General features: G+C 37.8%; 1 protein-coding gene and 1 long non-coding RNA gene across 4 annotated transcripts in view; one reads left to right on the top strand and one right to left on the bottom strand.

The window, feature by feature from the left end:
* Positions 1–13,684, bottom strand: part of LOC140668529 (uncharacterized) — a 112,222-nt gene that overhangs the window by 2,436 nt on the left and 96,102 nt on the right. The window lies entirely within an intron of this gene.
* The window catches only part of LOC140668527 (uncharacterized), a 253,644-nt gene that overhangs the window by 149,035 nt on the left and 90,925 nt on the right, over positions 1–13,684 (top strand). The window contains exon 4 of one of the 3 annotated variants that reach the window (XR_012047188.1): positions 8,846–9,180. The exons of the other annotated variants lie outside the window; for them this stretch is intronic. The gene's annotated coding sequence lies outside the window, so the exon portion shown is untranslated. The remainder of the gene's footprint in view (positions 1–8,845; positions 9,181–13,684) is intronic. 3 annotated transcript variants of the gene reach the window in all.

Below are 13,684 nucleotides of genomic sequence, written 5' to 3'. Positions count from 1 at the left end.
TCCCACCATCAATTTATGCGCGAGTACAGTTCATTGTACAGCGCGCGAGACTGTATTTGTATCGCGGACCTGGCTATGATCCGCGACCACAGATCGTGACTTCTGTGGGAAACTCGAAGGAAAGTAATAACTGACAAGCCGTACCGCATCCGTAATATTTACGTTGTCATACTCGGATTACATAGGTATGTGTGTACGTGCGTTCCTTCGTCCGTCTTTGAATTGACGAAGAGAGATTTAACCGCGGATGATGCATGCCGCCGTTTTGATCTCCAATTTAATGTGATATAAGAGATCCAAGAGATTCCTAGTTTACTTGCTCAGATGATTATAACAACGTTACTGATAATTGCAATATTTTTCGAAATTATTTAATCATATTTTTTCTTTGTTTCCGTACGACTTTTAAGAAATAGAATCATTTTCTCCCCCCCCCCCTCCTCACCGTTCCAATCTTCTTCTATCATTTCAATGTATATAAGGTGACACGGATATCAGGAAGAAGAGATCGGGGGTATTCTTTACAGGTTACGAGCCACCCCTGTCTCGCGCGGCTCAATTCGCGTACCCGCCACGTTTATGTCCGCTTTGCCCCAAACACGCCATAAACACGGCCCCTCTGCAGTTGTCGACAATTTCCTATGCGCGAATGTAGAACGAGGACCATATTCTCCCCGCTATGTGGAGAGAGCGAAAGAAGAGAGAACGGCAGCGAAAAAAAAAAAACAGGAGAAGAGAAGAAAAAAAGCGCGTTAGGTCCCGGCGGGCGTGCAAAATCCACTCGCTCTCTATCTGTCTCTATCTTCCAAACCTCAACCCTCGCGTTCAACGTTCAACAAGTGTATCGGTGTAAAAATAAAAAAAGAGAGAGACTCGCCCTGGCCATTATCGGTGAAATTGGGAATCAATAGCCCGTGAAGGGATGGGGCTCGAGCGTTCCTCTCTCGCACTGCGAACGATCCTCCACCTTCTACCACGTGCAGATGCGTGTAGGTCATTTTTATTGTACTCTCCCTTTACCCGAGTGCAGGATAATTCGATTGTCGCCTACCGTGTTTAAAAAAAAAAGCAATGGAAAAAAGCGAGCAAAAGGGTGCGCTGAGAGTAAAATCTCGACAACGAGAATACACGTGCATCGAATTGTTATAGGTATTAATTGATTGTACTGAAACTCGTGGAACGTGTCTCTTTGCATCAGCACAATTCACTCTTTTATAAATATTTTTTCCTACATAGATTCTTATTTAAACTTTAAATTAAATAAATTTAAACGAGAATACATTGCACGTATTGTATTCAAAATTTATTAGAAAAAGGAAATATGAATGAGAAAAGTATTTCCGAGTGACTTTATTATGATTCAGCCAGATAAATCTGAGATGCACGGTGCACTGTTTACAATTCGGAGCGGAAACCGTTTCACGGAAAATAATCAAACCGTCTGAACTCGATTCCGGCAATGCCGTGATACCTGCCGTCTCGTTCTTATCGCTATTCTCGACAGGCTGTGTATAAAGTGTTGATGCAACAATGAGTGCCTAAATAAATGCCGATTTGGCTCGTGTGACATGGGGCGTATCATAAAATTTTGTTTGCCTCTCTCTAAGAGAGAGAAAGAAAAAGAGAGAAAGAATCGCTCCATGTGTACAATACATGCCCGGCTCGTAAAACTCGCGCCTTCCTTCGACGATTCTCACCCCGCTCCCTGTTATTTTCTAACTTTATTGCGGCACTGCCCGCGCACGGCTGCACCGTTTACAGAGTTTCGTTTGCACCGTCGAAGGATAAGGCGGCCGCATAAGGATCGGCCGACTGCTGGCTGGCGCACCAGGTGGAGACAATGTTTCTATTGTGGCCACCTGTAATCAGCTCACACTCCCCCTGGGCGTCGAGTTCCGCCAGGTGCTTTTCCCTGAACTGATAAGTCCGTTAATTTTTTTATAGCCTTTACGGTCCTACGCAAACACCGACCTACTCGACACACAATAACGTTGTTCTCCTTAAATCTGATCAACTCAATCGTGAGTGGAGTATACGGTGTATTCAGATGCCGCAATTTATTCCGAGTCTAATATTTCGAAAGTAATATTATTACATTTCTATTAATTTCTATTAATATTATTTAACGTTATTATTTCGAAGAATTTGTGTAATTTTGCAAGAAAATGTATTATTGAAAAAGAAAAGGAATATAAATTGAATTGAATTTTTTAATTCTGTGAAAGATTGCAAAATGTTATATATCTTTTTTTCTTTTATCGATTCAATAATTTCTATTATAATATTAAAATTTTTATACGATATAACTTACTCTACATACTTCTTACTTAGTTAGACTGCAGATGAACGATCAATAAGTTTTACTTTGCACGCCCCGGAAGGATATCAAAATATTCACTGAGTTTCTAATATATCACCGCTACGGGAAATGGAGCATTTCTCGTTCTCGCGCGATCTCCTGCGTTTCTTCCTTTTCAAAGGCAATGGAGCACAGGAAATGCGCGGTCGATTGACGCGCCTTTATGGTCGTAGCAATGTAGTCGAATATACTCAAAGTATTACCATATTGAGAGGACGCCCTCTACACCGGAAAATCCAATATTCTTGATTTTCTCATCAAATGGTTGAATGTCGATATTTGTATCTGTGTTGCTGTTCAACCTTTCGAAATTGCATCGACCCTCGTATTCCGCCGTTAACGTTATCATTAAATATTTTTCAGCAAGTTAAAAAAGATTCGATGTAAATGCTTTTTAAAACCATGCAAAGCATGTTTCCTTTCAAAAGAAAAATGTTTTAAATTTTTTACAAAAGATGTATCTTGATGAAATATTGCAAATTAAAAATGATGAACGTAATTACGCAAAATTTTTAAGCCATCAAAGTTCGCGCTCCAACATCAAAGTCATCGGCATCTTCAAATCTCCACCCTTCATCGGGAGGGCTTGCCGGCAACGACGACGAAAAGCGTTCGCCGGTACTTCAAGTACGTAAGGCTTGTATTTAAAACATCCTTCCCGCGAAATACCGATATAGGTGAGGTTTCGTCGTAAGGGGACGACTCTGAGGGGTACGAGAAGATAGAGCCTTCCTGGTTTCCCAGGCGGTGGATGCTTGGGGGTTGCCGAGCGTACGCGAGAATTTGCTACCCCTCCAACCCTTGCTGCTAGCAAGGTATGCCTTTGGCCTTTGTCATTTAATATCGGTGCCGGTATGCAAGGACTCAGGGTAAGGAAGCCTCGGGTGATCGCTTTGATGGCTGGGCGGTCCATTCGCGAATTTATGGCAAGTTAACTCCCCTCCGCCCGTCTTTGACCTCTTCTAGCGACTAGACGAGTCACCACAAGTCGGAGAAACCCCAATTTCGATCGAAGACGCTCCAATTGCAGGGTACGATTTCAATGTAACTACTCGAGATATCGCTTGCTTTGATTCTCACGAATTTTGGACAGTGCCAGTTAATCCGAACTAATCCGATGTAAGATAATTTGAACTAATCTAACACAGATATACACACCGAATATGCTTCTTGCATGCCGAATCATTTGTCATACATGTTATCATGTTACAAATAATTAAATAGCTGTAATGACATAATTTAATTAGATAATTAAATTGATTAGATTTTACATTAGTATAATTAACCAGTATATATAACGAAACGGATAATATAAAAAACCTATATTCAAACAGTGATGCTTTAAAATTACATGTGAAAGATATCTTTGTTAGAAATTATTCATTTAGAAAAACTTACACCGTAAAGCCTTTTAAAACAAGATTAATAAGAAGGGTTGACGATATTCTATAGCCTTCTTATATATCGTAGTAAAAGAAGGAGAAGAAACGAAACCAGAAAGGGATACTTGACTAAAAAGGGTCTTCAATATAAAAGGGTTACCGCGGAATTAAAAGCGCGTCGGCGATTATTGCCAGTAAGGGATTGGGCGATCAGTTGAAATAGTTATAGCGGTCAGTTAGTGGTTAAGTAAAATGATGTAAGCAACTTTTGTGGAAAATACAAAAAGTACCAAAATAAATATGTGCGTGTGTAGTATATATTAATAAAATATAGATTATACTACCTAAGAAAATAATAAAAATGATATTTATACAACTTTTTATATTTTAATTGTATTTTAACTAATAATTTTAACTGTACAATTATCTCGTATTCGATCATGCATCAAATTTAATGAGTCCAACTTTTCATAACAATATTTAGTACAAAATTGTTAGTGTGAAAGAGACAGCAAATTGAAGGAAACCAAAAAGCGGGAGAAACAAAACGAAAATTGTGACGAAATATGAGTGTCGACGAAATGGATAAAAAAATAAAGGGAGAAAAGCTGTGCACACAGAGATCCATCCCTTTAGAATCCTGTGAGCAGATATTCGCCGTAATTACTAATAAGTTTTCGACACGAAATGAGGTGAGGAAAAGGGAGCGGGTTAATCCGAAAGTACGACTAAAAGGGGTTCGAAGTTACTTCTGATACCTAGCAGACGGAAAACCCGGTGGGGCCAATAAGAATCAACGAAGAGAGGAGAACGGATGTTGCAAGGATTGGATGAAAAGCGAGAGGGAAAGAGAGAGAGAGAGAGAGAGAGAGAGAGAAGAGAGAAAGAAATCGCCCCCTTTTCCATCGAGAAGTCGGATAGCTGAAAGCAGTTAGAGATTCGCGATGTCTTTTCGATTCCGCGCCGAGATATTCGTAATTACTGTTTGTGTTTCTCTTCGTCGAGAGACGGCCGTATTTATCCCCTTGAAACCAGACCCTCCGCCGACGGTGCCGATGTCGTATCTTTCGAACTCTTCCAGCCAACCCCAGCCGACGTGGCGTTCTTCTCTCGACCTTAAATCCAACCAAAGATACCCCGATTCACGATCTCTCCCTCGTGCCTGGCACTTGGTTCACGGAGGAAGTAGCCTGCTCTTCCGATTCTTCCCGTTAACATAGATTCTTATCGCGACCTGAATGCACGATCCAAAGAGAGTAATGCTTTTTGAAAGAGTGACGGCTGGCTTAAAAAGATGAAGGGAGAATGTTTTTAATTCGATGCATCTGTCATTTATCGGTGTCAATGTGGAATTCGCTTTCTGTAAAGTTTTAATTAGATTGCTCGTCAAAATATAAATTGCATATTCTGGATTATAAAGTATTTTTTTCAAAGTATTTTTATTCATTTTAATTATAGAAAATGGGTTGATTATTAAGTTGAATATGCAATGCGTAAGAAAAAAGAAAAGTTGATTGTTCTGGAGAGTCTCAAATGATGTATCTCAATATAAATATAATATATGTATATTACCAGGATATAAGATTGGGTTTATTGTAAACTTCAACTTGAGAACTTAAAAAAAATTCTATGTTATAAAAATGCTAAAGATATTATCAAGAATAAACTTTTTAAAACAATCAACATTCGATGGAGAATATAATTGATGGTAGCTATTAAAAGACGGCAGAATCAATCAATATTTTACGATCGTTAATAATTGCCTGACTGCTTGCACTGTATGACACGTTAACAACTACACAGATATTATATACTGCTACACAAGATCATTCGTCATCAAACTTGCTATAAGTATAATTGTTCAACCAATGAAAATGTGACGAAAATGTGGTATTTTATATATAACGTCTTAACTCTTCTCTCGATACTCTCTCGTCTCGCTCTCCTTAGAGTTTTACTCTAATGAAAATAAAATTTAACGTACGTCAGAATCTTTTTTTAATTATAGAAATGTATAACAGTATATTTTTAATTATATTCAATACATTTTCAGCTTATTAGTATACGTCAAGCATTTTCTTAAAATAATATCTTCTTAAAAAAGTTACCTCAAAAATTTCATCAATTTTTCAGTTCTGTCTTCACCAGAAACGTATAATGTGACATTTAATAAAGAATTTACACGCTATATTCGATAACAGAGGGGTATAGATAAAATCTTATTTTCTTCGTGATTAAGTAGTATTGCGAATTTTCAAGAAACATGACACATTGTACGTGTCAGATACATAAAATGATATGATGTTTGCCGCATTTGAAATATCTCATAGAGGCTAACTGAATTTGAGTTAAAGCAGCAGTTAACTCGTCATATTGCTCTTTCGTAGATTGACGTTATTCCTTCGGCTCTATTCTGGCCAAAAAATAAACGTGGTCATACGTGGACAACGTTGAGACAGTAAAACGCAGTGTGGCCTCGAAGGGCCTTTAGATAGCCGAAAGACCCTCGTTTGCTACTACGACGCTTCGAGCGGTAATGTTTTCCTTCTCGAGCAGGCTGCTTGATTTATTTTATTGCTTTTGGCCTAACGTTCGGCGTTTATTTCGTCGAATTACAAGAAAAGGGTTGCTCGCGCCAGTCGCTAAAAGGCTACTCTCCTCGCCCCGCCGCGCCACCAAGTTTGCAACCCTTCCCCCCGCCCCCTCGCTCCTTACCCTTATGTTATTTCCAGTTATAATTTATCGGAGATCTCAGAACCGCCGGTATAGGAACTAAAGAACACAAAATGCAGAAATAAGAACCGAAGAAAGCCATTTTGCAACGTTAAGATCAATAAGTAAAGTTCATTAGAGATAAGCATCGCGTGCAGATTTCTCGTGGGTAACCAACGAAAATTGGATTTCTCCCTCTGATTCGATCTCGACCAAAGAGTTATTGAAATTTAAACGACAGAATTAAAGGCGAAAATAGGCGAGTTCGCTTGGTCGGATTAGTCGGGATATCTGCGAAGGCAGGAAATCGATGTTTATTCCGACGCCGGGTAAGGAAAGAGAAGCTCCGCAGGCATCGTTCACCATCTTAATGTTTGCAATGGTGTTACGGTTGTGGGGTTGCTATGATAATTGTAATGAACGCCTCGAGATTCCGCGAGCCCATCTGCGCCCACGCGTTTCGGCCCCCGCTGCTCCCCTTCTTCCTCCCCTCCCTCCCACCCCTTTCCTCTCTCTCTCTCTCTCTCTCTCTCTCTCGTCTTTCCCTACGTTGACTTCGAGAGGCGGTACGAGCGAGCAACGTTCTCTCTGTACAAACTCGGGAGCTCTTAAGTACCGAACTTGTTCGAATTGATTTAAGTGCTGAATGCTAAATCAACCGAAGGGCCCATCCTACCGGTCGGGAGCGAGGTGGGAACGGAAAAGAGACGCGAGGAGGAAAATTTACGAGTCGCGCGCGGCAGCGTCTCGCGTTTACGTGTAGTATCCTCTTCGCTATACGGAGAAATCGACCCGACGGTGTCGACCCTCGGTGTAATCAGTATTTCGCGTGGATCAGATGCAGTTTAATGTAAAGGTAGGCGGTGTAACTAGCCTTTGTTCTCCTGGAGGCTTCCGGAGGACAGATAATCGGAGATGTATAGTCTCGCCGAGGTAATTAGTTAAGCGTGTAAAACAGCGCCCGGCGAGGATACACGCGATTATTTATATCGCGGCGTGCAAATAATGCCGGTAATAAAAGCACGAAGGGGATGCGAGCCATTTGCAACTTGGATTAAGCATATTTTTTTAAAAAGACGAACGGTGATGTTGAACTTGTACCTGCGATGAGATTTATCTTGTGCTTGCAAAAAGATTTAATATTATCAATCTATATTACATATTCATAGATGTATATTTATTCTCTCTCTTTTTACATACAGTAAAAATTTAAAAAGATTGTATATTATAATTTATGGCATTGATTAGGTAACTCGTAATATATTACAGTAGTATAATAAATTGTATCGCGATTACGTGGAATTTATTTAAGCTAGTAAATATTGTAGCGTTCCGTGAGCCGTAATTTATAACCAAAGTTCATATTGTAAGCGTAATTATCTCGTGATAATTACTTAATTTTCTGCAGTCTCCTAGCTTTATGGCATACTTTTAGGAAAGGATAAACTCGGAGAGGATGAAACCAATCTTAAAGTTAACATATTTCAGATTTTGCAACGAGTTTTGTAATAAATTTAAGAAACTTTATAATGTGTCCAAAAAACATCAGAATACACCACCGATGCTCTAAATATAATATTCTATAAATTATTCTTTGCTTTGTACTAAGAGTTTCTCTCTCTCTCTTTCTCTCTCTCTCTCTCTCTCTCTCTCTCCATTTAAAAGATATTTATTCTCAATTTTACTAGATTTATGAGAAAACCACAGCAGATTGCAAATAATTACAAAAATAGAAAAAAAAATTTGCAAGAGTAAAGCATACCGTTTGAAAAATTAATAGTTTTAAAATATATGCATGTGCATGCATAATCTTCTTAATGATCTCAACGCAACGTTCGCTAGTTTAATCCGGAAGTATGCTACATCCACCTCTAATGTGGTAGAGGCTATCATTTTCAATCGCTATCCTTATATACAATTTACTCGGCACACGATAATTTACAGACGTCACCAACTCGACAATTAATATCATCGTATGAAACAATTACGTGAAGCTGACGTTCGGAAATGACGATTACGGTCAAATGAGAACGATTTCCAGGAGTCCAATTTCATTCGTCTTTCTTTCTTTTTCTTCCCTCTCTCGAATTTCTCTCTTCTCTTCACGCACTGGATACCGGCGAACATACGCAAATACGTCTCCGCGATGACGCACACGCGTTCTATTACACGTCGCGTTTTATTACACGTGTCCCGACTTCGAGAGAACGGCTGACGGGAGCGGGCAATATTTATAAATCAAGAATATCGTTGAAGGAGAAGTACCGGGAGAATTCTCAAAGTGTACACGATCACTGGTTGGTTATCGTCGCGTTTCGCGTATGTATCTGCGCGCGTCTTAACTCGTTGAGGGAAGAGAGCGATGACAGATTTTTTTTTTTTTTTTTTGTAGATCTTATCCGCGGGATCCATACGATTCTCCCGACTGAGAGTGTGAGAACGTTGCGGGTCGGATAATGATCGTGACAACGTTGGTCGCTGACAACTGTTCGTCAACGACGTGCGCTTTCGTGATGCCGAATGAACGGGCTGCGAGATTTCTCGGTGAGAGGTGGATGCCTACAGGGGATTACGGTAGCTCTTGCTCCCGATCAACGGCGACGAGAAAGAAAATAATTGCTGAAATAAAGGAAACGAGCAATTTCTGCTTCCAAATATGTTTGCAACACCTCGCGCGGAGAAAGTATGTCTACCAATCCGGTCCATGTTGTCATGATAATTATCGCAGTACGTATTTTTCGAGTTCCTTGCATAAGGTGATTATATCAGTATAATATAATATTCTTTTTAATATAATCGTGTTGCAATTTTAATATATTTTTATATTAAATATTTTAACAAAATAAAAATTCTTTTAAGATAATACAATTTTAGTCAGACACAGTTTCATGAAATAAACATCAATATTTAATTTTTGCCTTTTTTGTCATACTGCTAAAACACAAGACTGTAATAAAATTACTTGTAACAGATTTAAAAATTATTTAATAATTCCTCTTTTATATATCATATAACATAGTGTATCCTTGTTGAGAATCTCCGCAGACGGTTACAACCGTCACCTTCGTTTTTAAAGGCCGACCGACGAAATGATTGAAATACGCGGTACGAACTAAGAACGCGAAGTCCGTAATATTGCCCTTATACGGTAACAGTGGTAAATCCGTGCACGAGAGAAGAAGAAACTGTCCCAGCTATGTTAATTTGTGAACGATTACAGACACCTGGTGCGTGCACCAGCTATGCCCACGGAGACAAAGATACGTAAGAGGGCTCGGGGATGTAACGTGACGGCTAATCGCGCATTCTTTCCTCAGGCGCGGATCTAACGCGCCGATGTTTTTCCTGCGCGTCTCTGTGATGCTGCGAAAGCCGACGATATGTCGTTACTTGGTATCGGCGAGATAGCATGAAATGGCACTCGAGAAATATTTATTCTAATATCTCTCAAATTAAACGATTTTATTAAGTCGCGAAAATGGCCAGGTATTTAAAATCATATTTTAAAATTCAACTAAATTTTTAAAAATGAAGACATCTCAATTAATACGATAAGATTAGATTTGTCATATAATAATAGAAAATTTCATATTAATATTTTTGTACTCTTTGATCATTTAATATAAAATAAATAAATTTCCTATTTCATTAATCGTAGGATATTTCAATATGCAGAGTATCTACTCAAATCTTATAAAAAAAATTCCTTGACTTTCTAGGTATTTTTGTTAAAAATTCCAAGTAAAAAGAATATTTTCAAGATTTTTTAATGCTACTTATATGTATATATAAAATACATTTTTAATACTTATATAAAATACATTTTTTTATTACATATACTTTTTAATGTTTTTCAATCATGCAAAGGAAAAACACAGAGCCTCTTAAGTTTCAAGTGCTAGATTTGTAAATGTATTAAACTAAAAAAAACTGAATAACTTTCATAAAAGCATTTTTTACTTTTATAAATTTTTCATTTCTTTATCATTAAAAATTCTAAAGAATATGTACTTTATATTCAATATTACGTTAAGATATTGAATATTAAAGTATAATTAAAACATTAATATAATATATTTTAAATTATGCATAATGTTTGGTTGGCTGACTGGTGTGTGTGAAGCTGGCGTTCCACTTCATGGAAACTCACTAATTGTTGAGAGTTCTGACTTTATTTTGAATAGTTCTTCACAAATTAAGCAAATAATTCTGACCATTAAATTAAAAAAAAAATGCCTAAAACGAACTAAAACGCCAAGTTCACGCTGCGTCTCATTTTATCTGCTAACAATTTTTTAAATCCTTCTTACCAGATTTTAAGCGGTTAAGATTTTTACAATTAAATCGCCTGAGGCACTAAATATAAATTTTAGTTATATCGGCGTCTCGATCTAATTTGTTTAATAAATATTCTAACAATTTTTACGCATATTTAGAAATCTTTCCAGAAACTATAAGTGATTACAGAACGATTAAATAAAATACAATAATACGAAATCTCATTTAAAGTTGATAGAACAATTGAAACCAGTGTACCATCTCGGTGCTTACGTTTAACGTCTCGGCCAATCTAATTTAACAAATATTTTGTTTAATATTTTAATACCTTTTACGCATAAAACTCTGTTTGAAAATTAAAAGTGATTAAAGACTGATACGAAATTTGATTAAAGTCGACAAAACTCGAATATGACTAGTGTTTCATCTCGATATTTATACGTTTGGCATTTCAAGCGATTTAATTTGTTTAATTAATATTCCAATAATTTTTACGCATAAAACTATTTGTAGAATTATTGTAGCACTCTCAAGCGCTTAAAATATGAAGAATGCTAAAAAAATCGTCAAAGGACAAAGTGAGACGCAGTGTAAACTTGGTTTCATTGTCAGTTAGTTTCCGATTTTTCCCCGGACCATTCTTTGATCGACACTATTTGTTTAATCTATATCAAGAATTCTAAAGCTATTAAAAATAAAGCCAGAATTTTCAACAATTAATAGGTTTCCACGAAATAAGATGCCAGTTGCACACACATGGCTTTCTGTTTACAATATGAGAGCAAAATGATCAAAAAGAGAATTTTCGAAAAAATTCCTTGAATAAAATTTTCAATTAAATTCCATGAGATCTCTCTGATTTTTTTCCAGATACAAAAAACTTCTAAGATTTTCAAGTTTTCCATGTTTTTCTAGAGAGACATTCTTTCTAGTAGACATTCTGACATATATTATATTTAATTTCAGCAGATCAGCAGATCAATACAAAAATTAAATTTAAAAAAATAAAATTGATTTTCAACAAAATTAATTAAATAACAAATTAAAAATAAAACATAAAAATCGCTAAAATTTGAATTTGTGAATGGTCAATAAATTGAGAATTCCAATTTTGTCATTGGCTAATAAATTCCACGAGTTTGACGTCGTACCAAAATAGTTGTATGGAGATGGACTGCTACGTCGAATACGGGAAAACAAAGAATTTAGGCGAGACGCCAGCGAGTGCAATCGTCATAGCACTTTGGATGATTGCGATTAATTAATTTTACTCCGAGCCGAGACACTTAGTTTCCGTTCGTTTAAGCTCGTTAATACGCTATCCTCTCTCCGTCTCTCTCTCTCTCTCTTTCTTTCTCTTTTTCTCTCCATCCCTCTCCTTCTCTTTATATCTGTCTCTCTTTCTCTACTTCCTTGAACGCGCTGCAGAAACAACTCACTCAGTTTACGCCGTACATGTAAATTCATCTGCGCCAGTTGGCCTGTCACGAAGAACGACCTCCGCTCGTGACCGATCTGCTCGCCATGCTCTCCGACCGTGAAGAGCTTCTGAAATTCGAAACTATCGCCGTAAAAGAAATATCCGGCATTACTCGAGAAAATCATAATGTTCCGCATTATCTACGGATCGTAATGTTACGCATATTTACGGCGCACTACAATGCCATTTATTCAATCGACGAAAGCTTCGTAACGGCTGTATTGTTACATTCATTCGTAATATGAGATTACGGAGAGACTATCAATTTTCAAGCAAACGGCAAATAATTAGTTTATTCATAATTATGAAATATTGCTTTAGTAAGACATTTCAAAATCAGAAGATCGCATAATCTAACGTCCATTAAACCAGAAACGACGATGGTCGGCGAATTTGAGGTATGTTGGTATTTGCCGTTACCGCGGCGCAGGTCGCCTAATGAAATTAATGGCGAAGACTGGTCCTCCCTCCTCTCCCGGTAACGCGGAGCCGTGGGAAGTCGTTCGCGGGTCATCGCAGGCAACACGTTGAAAGGCGACGTTTGTCGACGTGCATTTACCTGAACGGCTTCTTCTTCTCGCCTCGAAACCGCTCGTAAAAGTTTGCCGCCACAGTGTACCTACGCGATGATAATTGTCGAGATTAGGACGACGAGAACCCCGATGTTCTCTCTCCCTCTCTCTTTCTCTCTTATACTTTGTCTCTCTCGATCTAGTTAAGAGTAACGCCGCTTATTCAGCAGATCCGTACTGGCGATTCAAAATCTCGGCGTTTTACGACGAATTCAGAACCGGTGTGGCAGGTGTGGTGCTTTCGGCCTCGTAATTACATTTAATTTTTAATGAGGTTTATGGAACAAGCGGCAGCGCTCGGAATGAATGTTTAATAGGGAGATTATTATCAATGACAAAATCTTTATATATATATATATATATATATATATATATATATATATATATATTTTGCAATATATGTATTAATCTAATATTAGAGTGCGGTGAATGTGCTAGGAAGTTTTGCTTGAAGATTTAATTTTAAATTCCTAGAAAAAAATGTGATAAGATTGTTCCAAGAACATCTATCGTTTGAATCGTGCAAAGATTATGCGATTAGTAGGAGGAGAAAAATTTGAATAGCGTATACATCCAAGAATATATACATATTATAACGACATAAAGTTATAATCAGTGTCGTGTATAAACTGTTTCGGGCGAACCAGCATTTAGAAACCAATGACAGATTTCGCGACAGTTCACACGAGCGAGGCGTACCAGCCGTCTCGTATAATTTCTTCGCACGAGGAAGTTATGCGCTCGCGGCTTATGAGAATCGCGATACGTAAATGACGGCTGGGGCATTACATAAAATGGAAGTTTAATTGAAGCCAAACAATAATGCGATGTGCGCGGAACCATGCGGGTCAGGAATGGCATTCGTTATGTGTCTCTGCAGCTCTCACTCCCTCGCCCCCTT

Source organism: Anoplolepis gracilipes, chromosome 8, assembly GCF_047496725.1.
Source record: "Anoplolepis gracilipes chromosome 8, ASM4749672v1, whole genome shotgun sequence".
In the NCBI taxonomy this organism is placed as follows: domain Eukaryota; kingdom Metazoa; phylum Arthropoda; class Insecta; order Hymenoptera; family Formicidae; genus Anoplolepis; species Anoplolepis gracilipes.
The sequence above is the reverse complement of the archived record's forward strand: the minus strand, read 5'-3'. Positions and strand labels throughout refer to the sequence as shown.